Source organism: Macaca nemestrina, chromosome 3 (assembly GCF_043159975.1).
Source record: "Macaca nemestrina isolate mMacNem1 chromosome 3, mMacNem.hap1, whole genome shotgun sequence".
NCBI lineage: Eukaryota > Metazoa > Chordata > Mammalia > Primates > Cercopithecidae > Macaca > Macaca nemestrina.
The window spans coordinates 73911255-73934276 of NC_092127.1; the positions used below are offsets into that span (position 1 = coordinate 73911255).

The 23022-nt window shown below is 33.5% G+C and overlaps 1 long non-coding RNA gene across 2 annotated transcripts in view; it reads right to left on the bottom strand.

Moving 5' to 3' along the window:
* Positions 1–22350, bottom strand: part of LOC105486208 (uncharacterized) — a 67463-nt gene extending 45113 nt beyond the window's left edge. Inside the window, exons 1-3 of one of the 2 annotated variants that reach the window (XR_011620540.1) lie at positions 22236–22350; positions 19389–19439; positions 18417–18518 (exon numbers count right to left, since the gene is read on the bottom strand). This is a non-coding gene — a long non-coding RNA (uncharacterized lncRNA). The remainder of the gene's footprint in view (positions 1–18416; positions 18519–19388; positions 19440–22235) is intronic. The other variant, XR_011620541.1, reaches the window with a different exon arrangement.
* Between the last annotated feature and the right edge of the window lie 672 nt (positions 22351–23022).

The window sequence follows — 23022 nt, forward strand, 5'->3', positions numbered from 1 at the left end:
AACTTGAAAATATTTCCCACGTTCACAGTCAAATTCCTGGCTGGTGATAGGGCATGAGAGGGGGTCTGATCAGCTTTGCTACTGTCATCTATGTTTGTCAGCAGCCTCACAGAAAACCATTCTGTGGACTACTGGTCCAGCTATAAAGATTTGCAAGTGAAAAGATTCTACAAGATAAAAGAAGCAGGACTTGAGTTCAATATAATAAGAGAGGTGTAATCTTAATTATATAATTTTAATTTTTGGAGGTGTAACATTCCGAGAATGTGTCAAAAAGGAGGTTATAATTACAATAATAGAAAATACCAAATTAAAGTGAAAAGGAAAATTACTAAAATGCTTGAAAAGATTACGTGGGAAGAAGGCCCGGCGCGGTGGCTCACACCTGTAATCCCAGCACTTTGGGAGGCCGAGGTGGGGGTATCACGAGGTCAGGAGATCGACACCATCCTGGCTAACACGGTGAAACCTCATCTCTACTAAAAATACAAAAAATTAGCCGGGTGTGGTGGCAGGCGCCTGTAGTCCCAGCTACTCGGAGGCTGAGGCAGGAGAATGGCGTGAACCCGGGAGGAGGAGCTTGCTGTGAGCCGAGATCGCGCCACTGCACTCCTGCCTGGATGACAGAGCGAGACTCCATCTCAAAAAAGAAAAGATAATGTGGGAGGAAAAATATTATAAGGAAATTAGTACCTTCAAAGTAATATTAAAATAAACTTTATAAATCATAAAGAGCCGAACTAATGCTGCAGAAATAAAATAAGAAAACCGAAGAAAAGCTTATGAGCCACACATGGAATGTGTAAGTAACAAGGAGATTGAGATTATATATATATATATACACACACACACACAAATACAATAAATTTCTAAATATATTTATACTTATATTTATATTTATATAAATATATTTATATTTAGAAATAACCGCAGCTAGTGGAGCAGATGCAATATTCAAGCTAGAACAGATGAAAAAACAGTGATCTTAAAAATTGCTGAAATTTATAAATGACAATGACTCACTGAGATTTCTCAAAATTGGTAAACATAAATCAACACCTTTAAAAGGTATGCTTTTTGTGTAAAAAATAAATTAATATAAAATAATATAAACACATCTAGATAGAAAAACCAGCTGCTTAAAAGCAAATAACAAAAAATGGTTACTTATGAGTACACAAAAATCACATTGGCTGAAGTTTTCTCAACAACAAAATTCAATAGTGGAATACCATTCTAGTTTTTCAACATTAAGAAAATGTTCTAGACACTAAAAAAAGTTAGAGACTCAGAAATTTGAAAAGTAACATGATGGTATTAATACAATAAAATATATAAAATATACATCACAATTCTCCAGTGATTTAGCAAAAGAAACAACTAGAAGACGTCACATGAATATTTAGCTATGTTTTGTCTAAAAGATTGTTATAATTTTGTAAAAGTTAACATAAATATTAAATCAGAGAAATGAATTCTGACAGATGAGGTTAAAAACAAACCACTAAATTTTCTCTAAACAAAAATCTAATAAATAAGAATTTAAAAATCAATTTAGGAAGAAGATGGGAAAATGTAACAAGAAAAAGATGCTCATCTTACAAAAGGTAATGCCAGCAACTACCTCCTTTCAGACAAGGGGTTGCTCTTGTTAAATCTTTGGATGACTCTGTCTTCTTACTTTTCCAGAACTTTCTCAGGACTTGAACTTAAACCAGCATCTTAAGACTATTAGGGAAAGGCCAAGCCAACACTGGGGACCTTGGCCCCTTTTACTTAGCTAGTGCCAGCAATGAACTGATTCCAGATTTATTATTTTGTAAGAAAGATAAAGTATTTTTATAGATACTTGTAATTAAATTTCTAGTTACTCATAGTTAAATGCAACCTCAACTCTCAAAGGTATTACAAGATCCTACCTCATTCTTAAAAGTAATAAAAATATTAGATTAGCATAAGCATTTGGCAATTAGCATAGCCATAAAATCACCATTAGAGAAATTTAAAATATTAGGCACAGGGCCCAACTTTTCTAGAAAGTTAAAAAATGATATAAATAAAACATAGTCCATAAAATAAAAACAAAACACTAGGAGCATCGAGAATAGAAATCATAAAACAAACAAAAAGAAATAAAATGAAAGCTATAAAAAAAAATTAAACATTTAAAAAAATAAAACCTTATTGGAATTCAAGATCCATATATTCATTTGATCAAATGTAAAACATTGGCAAATAATGCATAACTGAGCAAAATTTTATCAGAGAAATTCAAACAAAAAGATGCAAGACTAGTGACAGTAATAAGCAATAAATAATAAAGTATATTTCAAGGTAAATTAAAGAAGTCTATAATTTGGATAGAAAAAAGGCTTTGCTGAACTACATGACTTTAAATATATATGAAGGAAATTCTGATAAATACAAATATAAATTGAAGGAAACACAGGAAGGGACATTAACATGCCATGCACAATCTTTCAAAATAAGCGTAAATATATATATATATATGTATATATCCACACTTCTTATGTAAAAATATAGTTTACATAAAAATAAATAGAAAATACAATCCCTGCTTGTGCCTAGTCTCATCAGCACAAACACAATGAGAATACAGAGAGTTGAAAGCGCATTTAACACAGCCTAATACGTAGGAGAGTTCTTAGTTTTAAAAATTATTCCCTGATCACAGTCACATATTAGATCATGAAGAAAATCTCAGGAAACTTCAATAAATAGAAACTACTTGAGCCACATATTCTTTCAAAAGGTAATAAAGTTATGAATTAATTGACCAAAAAGCAAATAAAGCATTCATTTGATTATTAATTAGCATTCCTCTAAAAAATTTGCTCGATTATGAAATTCTAAAGCAACCAGAAAGTGTGAATACTTTTAAATACTTTAGGATGTATCCACATTGGCTTCTGAGGTTAATAAAGTGAAATACTTACATATAAATAATGAATTAAATTAATCAAACATCAAGTTAAGAACTTGAAAAAAAAAAAGTAGGATATGAGAAATTCAAAAAAGAATAGTGGAGAAATAGCCAAGTTAAAGAAAAATGTTATCAACTAGGAGGAGAAGAAACAACAGAATAACTAAATCAATCCAAAAAATATTTCTTTAGTAGATATAATCAAAATATAAAATATATAAAGCTTTTACAAGTTTAATTAAATCACCACACAATTAGGAACACTTATGACTAATGATAAAAACACAAGTATAGTTTTCAAATATAGAGAATATTATATGCTTACCAAAATTTTCTAAAAACAAAACATGTTTTGACAAAATAATAATCATAAGAAAATAAAAATAGTGAAATAATTAACTTTTTAAAATTCTGAACCCAGGTGATTTTATAGCAGATATTTTGGGTTTGTGTGGACATTCCAAGTCTGTGCAAAATCTTCCAGAATATAAGAAACACTTTGTTAAAAAAATTTTTAAAACATTTACAAACCTTTATATCAAAATCTTATAAAAATGAAACTTTAACCTTATTTCACTAATGCATATAGATGCAAATGTCTAATAAATAAAATACTAGCAAATCTGATCTTAGTTACTCAATGATTAATGATTACTTTAAGTGTCATTACTGTCAGTTAGGTTTTGATATGCATTACAATCAAATGCATATCAAAATTAGGTGCCAGGTCTCCTAAGAGAAAAATGGGCGAATTGAACCATAACTCTATTTTTCTTCTTTGTACCTTGTGTGTACTGCTTTGCAGGATGCATTTTTCTGACCTGAGATCATAATAGAAAATGTTATCAACTTTACTATCTAACCCATTAATTATATGTTTTTATTTTATCCATGACTTGTTTTTTTCTTTTATTATTCTTAGAGCAGACCACTTACAGTATGTAATATATTCTCATATCTTAATATGACAATTAGTCTTGTTTTGTTTTTGCTTTATTTCTCCTTTCTCCGTTGGCTTTCTTTTCTCATTTTTCCACTTTTTGTTAGTTTTGGTCGCTCACTTTTTATGTTGGTGGCTTTCCGCAACAATCGGGTGAGCTTTTACTATCCCATTACATTAAAAATGAAACACTTGAAGCTGATTGGAAGCTCTCTGTAAAGGCTTTGTTGTTTGAAGCCATTTACTGTGGGATGAGCTGCAATGACTCCATCTCTCCTTAGTGGTATCTTTTAATTCCCTGCTGTGCAAATAAACACCAGATTGCTGCGTTTATTCTCAGAATGGGGAAGGGACCTGAGTTCTGCTTTTCACTCAGGCTGTTTATAGTCCCAAGCCTGGCCCTGTCCTCTTCTATGCTTGTAGTTCACGTATTGAGTTTTCTTAGACAATAAAACTTAAGTGTTGAAGGATGGATTGGTTGTAAGAAAGGGACATGTGAGTGAGGAGTCAATATAATACAATACAGCCTCTTACACAATCTCCTGTTTTCAGGTCCCCATTTTAGCTATGTCTTTTTCAATAACTTATGTTCCCAGGCACTGTGGAAGCAATTCTATTTTGTGTCAGGCATGCCCCCTGCAGGTACTTTTTTATAAATCAGCTAAATGAGGAACCATACTTCTCTTTATGCTATTTTCTCTCTTGTTGTCTTTGACTTTATACATTTTTGTATATTTTGAATTTCTATTTTAGTGTTTTCATAGAAAGAGGAAATACATGTTAGTGATCAATCAATGGTCCATGTCTAACCAGAAGCTTAAGAGTCAAATTAGTGGATTAGAATGATGTAATCCTTAAGAAAAATATTCATTGTGTAATTTTTTATTATACATAATAAAATAGTCATAAATGAAATAAAATTATTTTATGCATTCTATCTCGTATAATAATGAATTTATCTACTTTGTATTTATTAATGACCCTATGTAGTCTAAACATATTTTTCTTGCATGTGGCTCTAGAAATTGATCCATATTATATTAAACTCTAGCAGAAACATTGGGAAAGAATTATATCATGAGGTTTGAAATTACTCATGATGTTGTAATCATATTGCTGTTATGAGTTATTTAATTTCTTGTTATTTTGTGTTTCTTCCTTTAAGTGAAATTTTTAAAATTGTAATTGATTGAATACTCAGTATAGCTGTATTCCATTTCATTAAAAACTTAAACTTATACATCATATCATACAATTTAATTTGAAGATACCTTTCAGCTATATATTCATGATAGGAAGATATTTCACAAGTGCATGCTGTAAAAATTTCTATGGTATTACTTTTTTTTTTTTTTTTTTTTTTTTTGGTCACAGAAGCCATATTATTGCTGAGAGCAAATAAACTTAAACCTCAAAGGATTTACTTCGGAAGTTAAAAGGTCCACTTAGGAAGTGAAAACCCACAATGCTTTAATGGAATTTAAACATAGCAAAACCTCTTCTCCCTCACACTATCATTAACTGGTATGAGGCTTTTTTGATGAAGTTTAAAAAGCTTCTTCAATAAATTCCCATAAGCAAGTGGAAGTAAGGACAAAGTGGTAGCCTGAATCTTAGAGCTATATTTTCTTGTTTGATTTTATTTAATAGTGTTGTGTTACTTTTAGCCAGTGTATTGTTTTCGGTCACCTGACCCTTGGAGTAAAAACAGTATTGTCGTATGACTTAATATTTAAAAGTCAATAAGGGCACAGGAAAGGCACCGCGTGACACTTTTAAAGACATGCCTGAAATTCACTGACAAATAATCTTTTCTCATTGCTATATGCAGGGGTGTCTTGTTAAACATGAAAAAATGGGGTTTTAAGCTCACTTGGTGGGAATAATTTCAGTTACAAAATTTAAGCCTCTCTTTATAGAAAATTCTTGTAAGATAGACCCAGATCCCTAAAATAAAATGGTAAAGACAACACATAAACATAAAAAGACCAAAGACAAGTTGCATTTTCTTAAAAAAAATTAAGAATCAGGACCAGCTATTTAATTTTTAATTACCATTTTATTGTCACTGTAACTTTTGTAAGATAAAAAATTGAAACTTTTCAAAGTCATAATCTGTTTTCTAATTTTAGGACTCAAAATCCTCAACTTTAGCTGTCTGGTCCCAGGGCAACTAAAATATTTAATAATTTTTTAAACGAGGTAAAATTTTGTTAAGAAACTGAAATAACCTTCAAATCCAGTTCCGCTAGAAAGGAATACATAGACGGAGCTATACCATGACATAGCACTTTCTACAATTTCTTTCATACACAACTCCTTTCTTCCTAAGACTTAGGGATAGTTTGAAGATTTAGATTTTCTTCTACCCAGTTTCGTTTACTTCTTCTGGGGTTTAATTTTCCTGCTAGTCCTTCTACTTTAGCTTCTTAATTCATTCAAAATAGTTCAGGTTATGATGTAGTAACAACTCCAAATTTTCATTGGCTTACCTCAATAAAGATGTGATTTTGCTCTGAATTTATGGTATCTCCACAGCAATATAAGCTTTCACACTAGCTGCAGTAAGGGAAGAGTCAAGGCTGAATAACGGATCATTGTTTTCCATCAGAAATAAGATACCTCACTCCTCCTAACATTAGATCGACTGAAACAATCACACTGTGTAATTCAAGCGGGAATGATCTGCCTGTAGTCCTTGCTGCTTGGGAGGCTGAGGCAGGAGGATGGCCAGAGCCCAGAAATGCAGAAGGGCCAGACTTCGGTGAACAGGGGTAGTATCCACCAAGTTTTTTTTTTTTTTTTTCTTTTTACTGGACTATTTTAAGTTCATTAATATAACTTAGAATCATAATTCTCTAATTTTGCTTCTATTATTAGAATCAACATTTTATGATTGGATAAAAAGCAGGAAGAAATGGATATGTAGGGTTTCGCATCAAGGAAGAAATAGAAAATCTTTGACTCTGGTCATACCTCTGTTCCACAAGCATTCATAAGCTCTTAGCAGTTTAGTAAACCCAGAATACTTTCTATGATTAAGAAACTCAAAAGGATAACTTTCAAATTATTTCAAGAAGAAAAGAAAAATTGTATCACATTATTTTCTATGGTCTCATATCTGTACTCATGTATTTTGCTCTGTCTGCCTTACATTTTTCAATGTCAAAAAGATTATTCCAGGAATATTACAGATTGTTTATGTCTCCTAATGTCTGTTCTTTCTGCTTGGAAAAGAAAACCTAGGGCTATGCAAATTCATGGTCACAATGTCTCATTTTAAATATGCTTCGCTTACATAGCATTTTAGAACATTAAGAGTTCCCTATATAGACAAACTTTTAGATAATTTATCCCCTTACCAATGTCACATTGAAATGTGTTTGTTGTTTCTGCATCATTCTGTCATTTTTTTTTTTTGACTCAAATAAAATTTCCATATATACATGGGTTTATATCTATGCTCTGGTTCTATATTTAGGCTTTCTCTTTAGATCATTTTGTCTATGTGTCTCCTATTGTGCTAACCCTCTCTATGTTAATTACTATAGCTCTACAGCTGCTCTGAAGATCTGGAAGGGCCAGTCTTTTCACATTGCTCTTCTTTTCTAGCATTCCATTGCCTATTTTTTATCATTTGCTTTTTGATACAAACTTTAGAATCAGACTGATAAATTAAATGTAAAATGTAAAGTTAAGTGAAACAAACCATACACTGAGAATTTTACTAGAATTGCAGCCACTTTGTTGTTTATATCATAACAATGTTGAATTTCCCAATCCTTGAAATAGTTGTATTTCTATCGTTTTTAGGTTTTCTTTAATATCATATAGTCAAGTTTTATAATTTGCTCTGTACAAAATTTACACACTTAAAAAGATTTACTAATAACTTTATAAGGAATAAATGTTGAATTTTCTTGCGTATTTTCCATTTTTATCAAGATGATAATATATCTTTACCTTTTCATTTAACATGTTAAAGTATGAATTACTTGATGCCTTTTGAATTATAATATACTTTTTATTATTTTTTTTTTTTGAGATGGGGTCTCCCTCTGTTACCCAGACTGGAGTGCAGTGGTTCAGTCACAAGTCACTCTAATCTCAAACTCCTGGGCTCAAGCAATCCTCCCGCCTCAGCCTTCCAAGTACCGAGAACTACAGGCACATGCCATCACACCCAGACAATTTTTTTTTTCCTTTCTCTTTGTGTATAGATGAGGTCTCTATGTTGCTCAGGCTGGTCTTCAACTCTTAGCCTCAAGTAATCCTTTTGCCTTGGCCTCTCAAAGCTCTGGGATTATGGCATGAGCTACTATGCTTGGTATGAATTACATTATTTTTATAGATGTTCACCCCATGTAAAAGCTACCTTGTGATTATAAATATGCAGGATGAATTTTTCTCTTCATTTATTGTCAAGGTTAAGATTTTTAAATTCTCCAATCAGTTCCTTTCTGTGCAATGGGGTTTAATTTTCATTAAGCTGTGGGGGTTTGCTTTATGTAACTCAATTCTGAATCTTGGGCAGGCTCTGAGTTTTATCTTCTCTGCCTCATACCTCATTATGTAATGAGGTTCATTAAAGTAAAACCTCAAGTTCCCAGGGTTTATCAGAAAACCCTCTGGCTGAAAACAAGTTTTGGTGCTCACTTACCTCCCAAGGTTCCTGCTTTAATTTCATTTTTAATCTCAGTGTATTTCTTACTTTTTGTGCAGCTCAGTGATGCGTTGAAATTGTTTTCAACTTTTATCCAGCATTTGAGTTGCTTTAATCAAATCCAAGGTATCATTCTGATCTCTAATCTGCTGTATGCCAGATTTAGAACACTATGGACTGAAATCCATTCACGTCTGATTTTTAACCGTAAAACCACCACTAACACTATTTTTGTCAAAGATCTTAACCAAACATAGAGAACTTGTTTAGCCCTTATTTCTGATTTGGCTACTAGCTTCTTCATGGTGCACTTACCTCACTTACATTTTATGACAAAGCACTGTTTTTTTTTGTTTTGTTTTGTTTTGTTTTTTTGCTGCTCCATCTCAGGCTTTATTCCAGACACTAAATGTCAGAGAGGTTGAATATTGGGGGTAGACCCTGGGCTTTTGCTCTTTACAGTTTCTTCCTACATTAGCTCACATATTCTCAAAGCTTTATACAGCAACTATATCCTGACAACCTCCAAAGTATATCCCCTACCCAAACTTCTTTGAAGTCTCAACTGATTAATGCAACTGTAAACTTGATTTATCCATATATAAGACTTTCAACTACTTATCACACTTTTAATTGAACTCTGCTTTTTCTGAAAGTCATTTGTTAATGGGAGACTTTAGAACCCCACTGTCAACATTAAACAGATCCATGAGACAGAAAGCTAACAAGGATATCCAGGAATTGAACTCAGCTCTGCACCAAGTGTACCTAATAGACATCTACAGAACTCTCCACCCCAAAGCAACAGAATATACATTCTTCTCAGCACCACATCACACTTATTCCAAAATTGATCACATAGTTGGAAGTCAAGTACTCCTCAGCAAATGTAAAACAACAGAAATTATAACAAACTGTCTCTCAGACCACAGTGCAATCAAACTAGAACTCAGGATTAAGAAACTCACTCAAAATCGCTCAACTACATGGAGACTGAACAACCTGCTCCTGAATGACTACTGGGTACATAATAAAATGAAGGCAGAAATAAAGATGTTCTTTGAAACCAATGAGAACAAAGACAGAACATACCAGAATCTCTGGGACCCATTTAAAGCAGTGTGTAGAGGGAAATTTATAGCACTAAATGCCCACAAGAGAAAGCAGGAAAGATCTAAAATTGGCACCCTAACATCACAATTAAAAGAACTAGAGAAGCAACAGCAAACACATTCAAAAGATAGCAGAAGGCAAGAAATAACTAAGACCAGAGCAGTACTAAGTTCTTTCTCAATAAATAAAAGGAATATACATACATTCAAGTGAACAAGCCAGAGACCTGGAAATCATTCTCTTCTACCCTGTCCAACCACCACCTTTCCAAATTAAGTTAATCAGCAAATGCTATCAAGTCTATATATATATATAAAGAAAAAAAAAAAAAAAAAAAACCTCTTTCTGTCTCTGTCAAACCATTGTTTGGGGGGGTCCACAATTTCTCACATGAACTCAACCCAAGTCTTTTAACACCTCACTCACCCCCTGCAAGCTTGTCTTGATACAGCAGCTAGAGATTACTCTAAATCATAAATTAGATTATGCTCCCTCTAATTAAAACTACCCAATTATTTGTGCAAGAGAAACAAAACCTAATTTTCTTACCATTTCCAAAGAGCCCTTAAGGCTATGATTATGTGATTTCTACCAGACTTCTCATTCTCATCCGGTATCATACGTCCTCAGCAAGTCCTTGAATATACAAGCTCTGGTGTGACTAAAAAGACCTTTTAGTTAGTACAAAAGGCTTCAACTTCACTACCACAACCTCAGAGAACAGATTCAACACCACCCACTGCCTATTCTTTTCTTGCCCCTCTGCCTAACCTCCGTTATTCTCTTTCAGAAGTTGGCTTCTATTTCATTCACAATACTTGTTTCAATTTCCAAGTTTATGTCAATTTCTTGATAATTTGTCAATTGCCTATTAGATAATATGTTCTAAGATGATATGGCCTTGTATATTTTATTTTCATTATTCCCAGTACAGTATCTAATACTTTCTAGGTATTTAATAAGATAAAATATTGTGTGTGATTATGTGTGTGTGTTAACTGGAGAGGATACATTTTATACTAATTTATAGCATGCAATCAGAAAAGTATGAAAATCTTAAATGTTCTCATGTTCTTTGTTCACATGTCATCATACTCAATTAATAATTAGCTGTTAAATCAATGAATGTACATTTAAAGTTTACAGCTTTAATTATCAGATTTTTTTAACCATTCATAGTCTTTTTAAACATATAAGTATGTATTTGATATACTTGGTATATACCTAACAAATAGATGTACATAAATTAATCAAAACATATGCACAAGTGTTCATAGAAGCTTATGTATTAGAATCCAATAACGATAAATAGCCCAAATGACCACCAATAGCAGAATGAATAACTTGTGCTTCACCTGTAAAAGTAAGAATCATGTAGTAATGGCAGTACACAAATTGCTGCTATGCAAAACGCGAAGGCTCAATCTCAAATTTGTATTATTCAGTGAAAGAACCAAGACATAAAAGGAAATATACTATATGATGCCAGTTATGTAGAGTTCAAAAGCAGGTAGAATTAATATATGATAGAAGTCAGTATAGTGGCTGTTTGGAGAGTAATAATTAAGAGAGAGCATAAAGGAGGCTTTCGAGACACTAGTAATATTCTATTTCTTGAATACGTGGTATGTGATAAGAAGAAATGAAAAAGCATTTAAAAAACCTATAAAGACCATTATTCCCCAATTACAATTCAGGATAAACTTTGTTATAACAAGGAATAAAGTTACTGGGTCACATGTTCTGTGTCAGTATATACCACCAAACAATTTTCTTTTATTGAGATGGAGTCTCGCTCTGTCGCCAGGCTGGAGTGCAGTGGCGCGATCTCAGCTTACTGCAACCTCCTCCTCCTGAGTTCAGGTGATTCTCCTTTATCAGCTTCCCGAATAGCTGGAACTACAGGTGCGTGCTACCACGCCAGGCTGATTTTCTGTATTTTTAGTTGAGATAGGGTTTTACCATGTTAGCCAGGATGGTCTCGATCTCCCCGTATCATAATCTGCTCACCTCAGCCTCCCAAAATGCTAGGATTACACCGGCGCCAGGTCTGCCAAACAATTTTCTAAGTTATTTTTACTATTTTGCACTCTCATCACCTGTATACAAAAAGTTCATTCACTCCACATTCTTACTAAAATTAGGTATTATCTCTCTTTTAGATTTAACATTTTGAAGATTGTGTGAACAATGGTATTGCCTTTTAATTTGCCTTTTTTGCAGTTAGTGAGATTGGGAATTTTTCATATGTTGCTTGGTCATTTGGATATCTTTCTATAATGCCCATTGAAAACTTTCACCTAGTACTTTATGGAGCTTCTTACGTTGTCGAATTGTACACATTCTTACATATCGTGTATATAAGCCTCTAGCAAATACATGCCTTGCAAAGTCCCCCAGTCTATTTTATATCTGCTCACATTTTCAGTGGTATGTTTTGATAAATAGAAGGTCTTAATGTTAATGTAGCCCTATTTATCTTTTTGTTTTTCCTTTATGACTAGTGCCTTTGTGACCTAGTTAAAAAATTTCTGTCTAGTCCTAAGTCATGAAGGTACTCTCCTATGTTTTCTTCTGGAAGATTTATTTTTCTGTCTTTCACATTTACATTTATTTTCTGTATAGAATTAAATTTTTAATATATTATTAAGTAGAAGGCACAATTCTTTTTTTCTTACATATATATTCAGTTGACTCATAATTACTATTGAAAAGATCATTATTTCCTAATAACATTACAAAATGAACTTTGTCCTATCAGGTGATTATTTATGTCTGTTTCTAATTTTTATTCTTTCTATTAGTACAGTTCTCTATACCTATGCAAGAAAATGGTTTTTAAAATTACTGTAATTGTACATGTTTTGATAGTAATAGTGTAAGTCCTTAAGCTTTGCTATTTTCTTCAACATTATCTTTGTTAGTTTTTGTATGTTCTTCTTACCGAGACATAATTTGCATCCGCTAAAATGCAAAAAGCTTAAATTTTTAGTTGGATGAGTTTTGGTAACTGTACAGATGTATTTTAGAATCACCCAAAACAAGAAATAGGGGCTGTAATACCAGCACTTTGAGAGGCCAAGGGCCATGGCTGGCGGATCGCTCAAGCTCCAGAGTTCTAGACTAGCCTGGGCAACAGGGTGAAATCCCATCTCTATAAAATAAAATAAAATAAAATAAAATAAAATAAAATAAAATAAAATAAAAAGATATAGAGAATTACTATTTTATTTACTGTATCATTTTTTTGCAAATTCCAGTATCATACTCAAAAATATTTTAGTATATATGTCTTAAAGGATTCTTAAAAACATAATCACAATCCCATTATCACTCCTAAATTATAACTGAAATTCCTTGAAATGTAGATATTTTACATTTTAAACTTCACATAAAATCATGCGTTTTTGCCTTAGAGGATGAGTTCTAGAAAGTTAAAGCCAGAGAGATTCCATACATACAACACATTTAACTTTTCTCAAGATCAGTTCCACTGTGGTTGTAATGGAGACTTTAAATATTAGCCTTGTTTCAATCATAGCATATTACAGTGAGATAAAATACATGAAAACTTCATAAAATGCATACAATCTTAAAATTCAAAATACATATAACAACAATTATCTCTGCCAAACTCCTCATTTTATATAAGCCAAGTGAAACCAAAGGGGGGTTCAATTTGAAATATTTGCAGACTTGGTATGGGGGCCTGGATTCTATGTGTTCCTGCAACTCTCTTTACTAATGCAGTCCCTCCCCTCTCCTCTCCATGGGCAAAGACACCTTTGGTGAAGGACTCTTTTCTGCACCTCCAGACAGATCTCTTTTGAGGATGCCTATGTCTACTACTTACTTTCCTTCTTTCTGACCATTTCTAAAATCAAGCTCAACATGTTTCCCTTATCTCATTTTCCCATCTTTCCTCAAGTATCTCTATTTTTTCAGCGATACCAACATTTGCTTTACCCATATAGAGAACCCTGGTGATGTTAACAATATACCAGACTATGGTTCTCCTTTTTTTTGTTATCCTCCTTGGATTTTGCAACATTTCTTGAATCTGTAGATTTATGGTTTTTGTAGGTTTTGGTGAGGTTTTGGCCATTATTAAATACCATTCTGATGTGTTTTCTTCATTCTCTCCTGAAACTCAAACTGCAACTAAAGTAGATGTTTTGCTTTTTCCTCCTGAGTCTTTCACTCTCTTTTCTCTGTATTTTGTTCTTTACCTTCTATGTGTTAGTCAGAATATGTTTTTATCCCCCTTCTCTTCCAGTCATTTAACCCCTTTTGCTCTATACAATTTGCTATTAAGTTTATCTATTTGTTTCTTAAGTTTTTTGATATTATCAATTGTAAAAATTATATCCTTTATTTTTATAGATTCAGATTATCTGGTGAAATTCTCCATTATATCATCTGTTTTTTTAAACTTAAATTACACTTAAAGTATGTTCCTAGTAAACACAATATCAAGGTTTTCCTTGGGTTACATTTTATGGTCATTTATTTCTCTTGGTATTGTCTCTTGGTATGTTGGGTACTTTCTCATTGATTGTGGGACAACTTACATTTATAATTTCAGAGTCTCTAAATAATGTTCTCTGGTTCTAGTCTTTCTTTTTTTGAGCAGCTAGGATGAGGCAGATTACCATACCCTAGTCAACAGCTGAGATAACTCACGCCTTTACCAAGAGTCCTTCTTCTTTATATGCCCTTCAAGTTTTTTTTTCTTTTTAATATTATCTCTTTCACACTTTAAGATTGTCAAAAAATTCTCTAATGTTTTTGAACAACTATCTGTTTAACTTTTTTGCTTCTTCTCCTGTGTAAATTAAGATTTCAATAAATGCTGCAAAAGGAAAATCACAAAATTTTGTCTTCTCTATGCTTTGCTTTTTCTGACATCTTGGTATCTAAGGTTTGCCTGCCATTGCACCCCTAAGCTCCATTTTTCTCCCCAGACTTATGAAATTGATGAAAGCTCTACTGGCATTCTGGTCTTTCAATAGCTCTATGTCTGACATCACAGCCTTTCTGTTATCCCTAAGAATCAACAAATACAATGAGTTTAGCTAGTACATCTTGCAGAACATCAGCCCACCTCTACTAGGTTCCCTCAAATCCTGGCTAGCAACTCTGGAGACAGATGATTCCATCCCATTTTGTCTGGTTTCATTTTTTTCTGCAAGCTACTTCTTCATATCAACAAGCATATATCAACTCTAAAACCTGTTAATGTTATTGCTTCTGATTTCTTATGAACTGAGAGGTAAAGTAGAGGTAAGAAGTTTGGATTGTTAAGTAGCATGATGTCAAGTGTTCTATTGTCAATAAAATAAATTAGATTTCAGGAAGCATTATGGTTATTTATAGTATGTTTACCTTATTTCTTGAGTATATTCTTGATAGGTAAGTTTGACAGGTAAGAAAGATATACAATAAGTCAAATTGTAAAACTTGTTAAGAGGAATTATTTTAAAAATCTAAGCTCAATTATAGTAAAATGTATGATCTCCAGTTGTCTTTATTTCCTTTTGATTATATTAATACTATTTACAACTTCATATCAAAACTATTTAAAGTAACTACACATACTTTAATAATATAAAAATGCAGACTACTTTCTACAATTGCTTTACATCAAATTTCTAATTTTTTTCTTTCCCCAGTTTTAATCTCATCCTGTAACATTTTCAAGACCCAGAATATGACATATGTATTTAGGTTACTTCTTCTGACTGATTTTCTCTTTTTTTTTATTGGCCACTTATTAAAATACAATTTGTTGTTCTAAGTCCAGCTCAATGCTACTTATTTTTGTTTTATTCCTGTCCTTATATAACTAATATAAAAGGCACTATACTTACATACACAGATTAGATAGGGAGAGGATGCTTCACTCAACATGGTCTTGTTAAATGGACCTGTTTTGCATAGGCCCTCATGGCATTATCCCCACAGAAATGTGTTTGCAACACAGTACAGGGATTTACAGCATAGCAAACTTGCAATTGTTAGTTTGTTATATTCACTTCCAACTATCTTTTATATGATTCTTTTGCCATACTCTCAAGTTGCACTAAATTTCCTGATACTTCTTATAATATGAAAACCCATTCAACAATTCTAAAATGTATGATAATCTTTGTCATCTTTTTTCTCAATCACATTCTAAGGCTTTTCTGATGGAAATCTATACGACTTCCAATTTCATATCCTGTGTGGTATGTCTTTTATTTTTTTACAGCTAGTTGAGCACTATCACTTGCTTTCCTTTTGTCAGGCATGAGTCATAACTGTTAACCAAAACAAAAAGTAAATGGCAGATAAAGTTTACACTGATGTAAACCACACTTTATAATAAACTCAATGAAAGCAAGCTAAAACAAATATTGGCTGAGAGAAAGTACAGAACAGAGCTCAAATAAAATTACATATCGTAGTAAAATAAATTGTTCTGTTTTAGTACATGCAAATTTATAGAAGCATTTCAGAAACAAATAGCACTATCATAAACCAGCAGGATGGTACAAATGACACATCTGTGTACAATACTTGGCATATCCATCAATAAATGTTTAACACATTTCTGAAAGCTATTTTATTTTCCTTTAGGTATAATTAGAGCTTTATCAATTTCAGCTCATATCATTTAAATATTCTTCTATTATGATTTCAGCCTGGGAGTTCTATGAATTCAGGAATGACAACTGGCTTGTTCTCTTTGTGTCCAGAACGCTGTTTAGTATTGTGAACCCTGAATATCTGAGACATGTCTCAGTTAATTTAGAAAGTTTATTTTGCCAAGGTTGAGGATGCATGCCTGAGCTACAGCCTCAGGAGGTCCTGATGACATGTGCCCAAGGTGGTCAAAGCACAGATGGTTTTATACATTTTAGGGACACATGAAACATAAATCAACATATGTAAGATGAACACTGGTTTGGTCTGGACAGGCAGGACAACTTGAAGCAAAGGTGGGACAAATGGAATCAGGGAGGGGGCTTCCTGGTCATAGGTAGATAAGAGACAAATGGTTGCATTATTTTGAGTTTCTGATTAGCTTCTCCAAAGGAGACAATATTCATCTCAGTGAGCAGAGGGGTAACTTTGAATAGAATGGGAGGTAGGTTTGCCCTAAGCAGTTCCCAGCTCGACTTTTCCCAGTAGCTTAGTGATTTTGGAGCCCCAAGATTTATTTTCCTTTCACAGTGTCTGACAGAGCCTGTATCTTCTTTAAATATTTACAGAATAAGATAAGCAACATACAGCATTTCTTCCCTAAACTAGGAATTCCCAAGGCCTTGAAAAGGGCTTGACAAATGAAAATAGATGTTCAAGTATTATTTGTGGAATTCATTATTTCAAATAACAACAATCGATTGAGTATTTATTGTCTGGCATGAACAGTGCTGTGCTGAATAAAAATTGCTATGAGCAAATGGAGTGTATCCCCAACTATCTTTCCATCCACATATTCTCTTCCTTCCTCACCCCGTGATTTAATATTTTTCTACTGAGAACTCAGGACATAAGTTTAAGAAAACTATGAGATAACATGTATGTCTCTTGAAAATCATTTATGTGTCAAACTTTTATTTATTTCTAGTGCTAGGCATAATTGTCTGTGTTTTGTTTTGTTCCCGCCCAATCCTATGCTTATTTTCCATTATAAAAGTTCTGACGACATAAGTTTTTAGAGGATGAGTGGGGAGAAGATTGAATAGTCAAGGTCCAAATTTGCATTTTACAGTTTTTCCCTCCTTGGGAATTCTTCCTACCTAGGAACAATTCCAATCTCTGAAAGAAATAATTCAGGAATTCAGGAATGTGTATTTGAACGTGTATCTTATGTGGGGATGATTGGAAGAGGTAAGAAATAAAGGCAGTAATTATACTGACATATCAAGAAAATGATATTTAAAATTCAAATAGGATCTTAGATTATACAAATATATAAAAGAAACATTTTTCTAAAAATTTGAAGTTATGGCGACCAACTCTTATGTCTCAGATTCCTCCTTGCATTCATTGAATAAACGTTTGTTGAAGACTTAAGAAATACTCAGGGGCTCACTAAAGATTATGAATAAAATACGAAATAAAATACAACCCATGGAAAATATAGTCTAAGAAAGTTCACCATTTATCAGGAAGCCAAGAAAGCTAAAAAACACCTAGTGTATAATTGATAGTTGTTGTATATATTCAGATTGTTCTAATACCATATCCCAGACAGAACAATTCATTTCCTCAGTGAGGTTAGGTACATCTTCACACACATAAAGCTTGAATTCTCCCAAAGAACAAATAGGAATTCATCAATCAGACAAGAAAGAGAAGAAAATTTCAGGCAGAAGGAATAATAAGTAAAATGGAAAAAAATTCTTGAAAATGCACAAACTTCTCTGGGAAAAGATTGGCATCTAATATGGCTTTAGCAGACTGGAGGCAGGGCATAGGATAAAGAGAATTTGCAACATTATGAGCTAGGAAAGAAGGTTGGAAAAGATCCTGGAAAGTCTTAAAGAAGCTGTACACATTGCCATTAAGATTGTGTCATGTATTGAATTGGGCATGGGAGTGGGCATCTCATTACCAAAAGAATGCATTTTTATTAGAGACAAACAGTGAATAGGCTGAAGCACTTCCTTTAAGCCTATATATACAAAACACATAAAAGATATTGTTTTTATTTAAAATAAAACATATTCAGGGAATCCATGGGAGATAATACTGTCATGGGTTCTTACTTTTTGTTTCTGGTTGGGCCAGTAAAACCCACTCCTCATCCCTGTTTTCCACTTATCATTGGAGCAAGAAATTAAAAACCATGGCTTCAGGCTGCTGAAAGCCTAAAATAAAATAAAAAAAAAAAATTAAAAACAGAACAAAAACAAAATATAAGGCAGGTTGGACAAGCTTGCAAGTTAGATGATAATATAGATTCTCTTTGGTTTTATATAATATATTCATATCAAAGAATGCTTTTACAACATCTCTTAAATACCCAAATCTGATTCTCTTGTGCTTATATTCAAGGATTTTCTTTAAGAAAAAAATGGTATGACTAGGTCTACATTAGAAAATAATTCTTGTAATTTTGTGGAAGAGATGTAGAAAAGCAGAAACTGGGAACCAGGAAAAGGGCAGGAATAGAAAGATACTTCACAAACAATTCTGGTGTAAGTATGAACAGATGAGAGGCAAGGTACAGGAGAGAGTGAGTAGTAAATGGTGATTCAGGGGTTTTAGCAATGTGAGGACCAAAGAGAGAGCAGGAATGAGAGAGTCAACAGAATAGTAGTAGGCACAGATGGGGATGTATCAGAAGCCTCCACATGCCTCCAACTATCATACAGTAAAAGCACATGTGTAAAAATGAGCCAAAATGCCAAAGCAAACAGAAGAAAATACACTCTTTGTAATTCTATATATATATATTAAGATTGCTTATTGCTGTTTTTACTGAATATTAAAGGTATAGCAAAATCAACAATATGATTATACAATGTCATGAATTACTTTATATTTATTGAATTTCTATTTTTCCATTTAGTGTCTCATCCTAGTGCCACTCAGATTAAAACAAACATAGTTACCAGGACAAGAGGACCTGGAGGCCCTCTTCTTCAGGGGTATAAGGAATTCCTTGTTTTGTCAAATGCAACAGAGCCTCCTGACTGTTCTTTGACATGTGTGATTAATTGCCAAGAGTCACTTACTTCTTCACCTGTGTTGCTCCTGCTCTGCTCTCCAACTGCCACACTGCATCTCTGAGAGGAATTGAAATACGCCTTTATATTTAAATTTCATTCTTGTGATTAGGCTGAACCTGTCATACACCTACCACACTCATCTGATAATAGGCAAGCCTGAGTGAGTACTAGGACTCCTACTGTGTATTCAATACACTATCTATTGTGTAAAAATACTGATGTGTCTCCTGGAGCCTGCAGGTATGCATACATTTATTTGCTCTTACACCAATTTTCCTTGCCATCTGACAGTTTTCATCAAACACAGTGTTTGGTTAGTTAATCTTTGCTCTATTTTCTTTACTTATATATTTACTTCAAATAGAAAAGCATGAAATTTAAAAACAAATTCCAGCCCTTGAGATTCCTGTAACTAAAAAAAGTACATAAGCCAAAATGTAGTCAAGTAAACAGTAGACTGGTAGCCAGTGTGAAATCAATAGTTACTAATGTTAAAAGGTACCTCAGAACAACATATTTAGCAAATTTTCAAAATAAAATATCTTTAAAATTAGCGAATCCATCTTAAAGCACTTTCCAAAAGGTTGAAAAAATGAATGTTAGTTGGATATACTTAATGCTTGTGAAATTATTTCTATTAATGATAGTTTAAATAAGTGTTAACATAGCATGTTATTACAGTGCTTTTTATTTGATATTCTCACTTAATTCAAAACAACAATATTCATATTTTTTAAAATTCCCATTAAATTTTTTTGTAAAAAAATTGTGTTCCTCCATTTTTATATCTAGATATGGCATTTTTCTAATTATTTCACTTTAAAAAAAAATAGTGAGCTCAAGTGAAGGATTGAATATGGAAAAGGCACTTCTGCTTTCATGTTTTTCATTTATTTCCTTTTTGATAACCTTTTAAAACTAAGTTTCACACATTCATTCCCTTGTGTATACTTCCTGCCACTTGTCCAGGAGTAAGCCATGGAGTCAGTGATGAATGTAAACAATGATCTGTCATTCTCCACAAGAACACCCGGTATTCTCTCTTGAGAGATCCTACTCTGAATTCTGCAAGGAATCCCTCCTGTAGCTCCTATTTCTCTGCTCAGCCAGTATGGAAGGTTGAATAAAGGAAGAATTTATTTCCCCTCTGCTTTCGCAGCAGCACAAATTCATATTAATCTCAGAAAATAAGAAAAAGTGTCTATAGTGATAAATTAGCTGCATTAAATACTCTAAGCAGATTCAAATATAGTATTCATAAATTTATTCAAATTTAGCTATTTTCATCCATACTGTTTCCATCAGCTCAGATCATAAAATTATTGGGTCACATTATTTTATATGTGAATAAAAATAATGTAACCACTGCCAAGTAAGTTTATTCAGGTACCTTTCTCAAACTTCAGAAACATTTTCTTTTATTTACCCTTGCATTTATCTAGCTATTCACCTATCCATCTATTCAATCATTAATCACTTTTTCCACAGACATGTATTTTTTAATGTTAACACAAAAATAATATAGTCAGTATTGGGGACTGTTAGATAATGACAGAAAATTAATTGCTGATAATTTCATTTACATTCCAATTTTCACAATGTTAAGGCTTGTTGACATTTCAATTAATTGTGTATTTCCTAATATTCTTTCTGGGAAGATGCCTCAAATTAAGAAAATTTATTTATGTAGAATCAACTGTTTTTCTATAAATTAAGAAATTTTATGTTAGATGTTTGATCTTTTAGATTTTCCTTTCTCAGAAAAATAAACGTTTGTTAATGCTTTGTGATTTTAATTTTTGTAGCTATATTTTATTGAACAAATCGGGATCAGGTTTTCAGAGTGCAGTCAGAAAACAAATCCATTTCCTTCTTTCTCCTACTCATTTTAACCTGCTCTGTAAGAATGGAACTTTCCTGCCTTAGATGGAATTTTCAACAGGTTCTTCAACTCTTTTGGTTGCTCTTCTGTTTTCACTCAACTGAGAAGGATCTCTCTCAAGAACTTTGTTTGAAATAAATCGTGTCCTTTTTAACAGATCAAGCCTTCCAGAGGGGAAGTTTGCAGAAGGAAATGGCTGAATGCATGATATATTTTCTATTTTTTGCCTATATCTGTATTCTTCTCCATCTCTCACTAGGCTGCCTTAAGCTGCTCCAGGATTAAAGGAAGTAGGGGATTAATGAGAAAAGAGGTAAAAGACAGGAATTTTATTTTCAAGTGACTGATATTATTTGGTATTGAATTTCTCTGTGCTTTGCAGGTCTTTAAAGCTAACTCTGTCTTAAAGCATGCTCTTCTGAGATACTTTTAATAAAATAAGGGATGCATTTTTCCCTTGGTTGGTCATATATAAGTTCCCCATCAGTCCCTGATTTTGTGATGTTCAATTCATTCAGCCTTTCTCTGTTCCCTTCTTAACCACATTCCTATACCTTTTAGGCAAATCCCTTTAATGTTGCTCTGATTCAGATAGCTCTCATCTACTGTGAGAACATCCTTCGTTCTGATAAGCTCTGAATTTCAGCTTACTCCTTTAAATTTTGTAATTAGAAAAGGTAATCAGCCACCCTCTTTTTCCAAATGTGTATCAGGCACCAACTTTTATCTTCCATCCCTCTAGAGAACTGTAAGTAAATGTCTCCCTAAAGTGTGTGTGTGTATGTGTGTGTCTGTGTTACAATGAGAAAAATTCCCACTCCTACCTCAACCATTTTACTTTGTTGTTCCAACTTACTTTATAAGCTGGAAGATACACCACCCTTTTAATAAATCCTACTTGGATATTCCACTAATTTTCAAATATGGTGGTAGTTGTCATTTCCTGGGAAGAGAAAAGGACAGGTTCTCACCTGAGTTAGAAATAGATTCTTACTTCAATAGCTCTGTCGTTACTGGGGGTCCTTGCTCCCAGAGCTCCCAAGATGGTGGCAGGCCGCTTCCAAAATGGCTGCGGGTCACTTCCAAGATGGTGGCAAGCCTTGTGTTCTCTGACCTGGAGTTCTTGGCCTCATAGATTCCAACAAATGGAATCTTGGGCCATGCGGTGAGTGTTATAGCTCTATTAGAAGCTGTGGGTCACAGAAGAGAACCATGGAACCCAGTGACTAGCGTTCAGCTCAATTAGGACAAACCCAGGTACTTGGGTGTGCAGGAACAATGGCAAGCCTTTAGTCCATCTGGAGTGGCAATGGGCACCTCACTGGATCAGGAGCACAGTGGACACCCTGCCCGATCCAGAGGGATGGAAGTCAGTGGCGGTTCTGCCAAGGCGGCAAACAGCAGTGGTGGATGGCGAGGGAAAGCTCAGCTTGAGCCATAACAAAACATGGACTGGAAGAGTGCAGTTACAAGATTTAATAGAGTGAAAACAGAGCTCCCATATTAGGGTAGGGGACCCAAAGGGGGTTGCCCTTGAGGGCTCCAATGTCTGGGTTTATATCGTGATCCTTGTCCCTCCCACTTGTCTCTCAGGCAATAGATGATTGGCTATTCTTTACCTCCTGTTTTTGCCTAATTACTAGTTTAGTGAGCTCTGTGATTGGTTGGGTGTGGGCTAAGTTTCAAGCCCTGTGTTTAAAGGTGGAGGCGGTCACCTTCCCAGCTAGGCTTAAGGATTCTTAGTCTAGAAAATCCAGC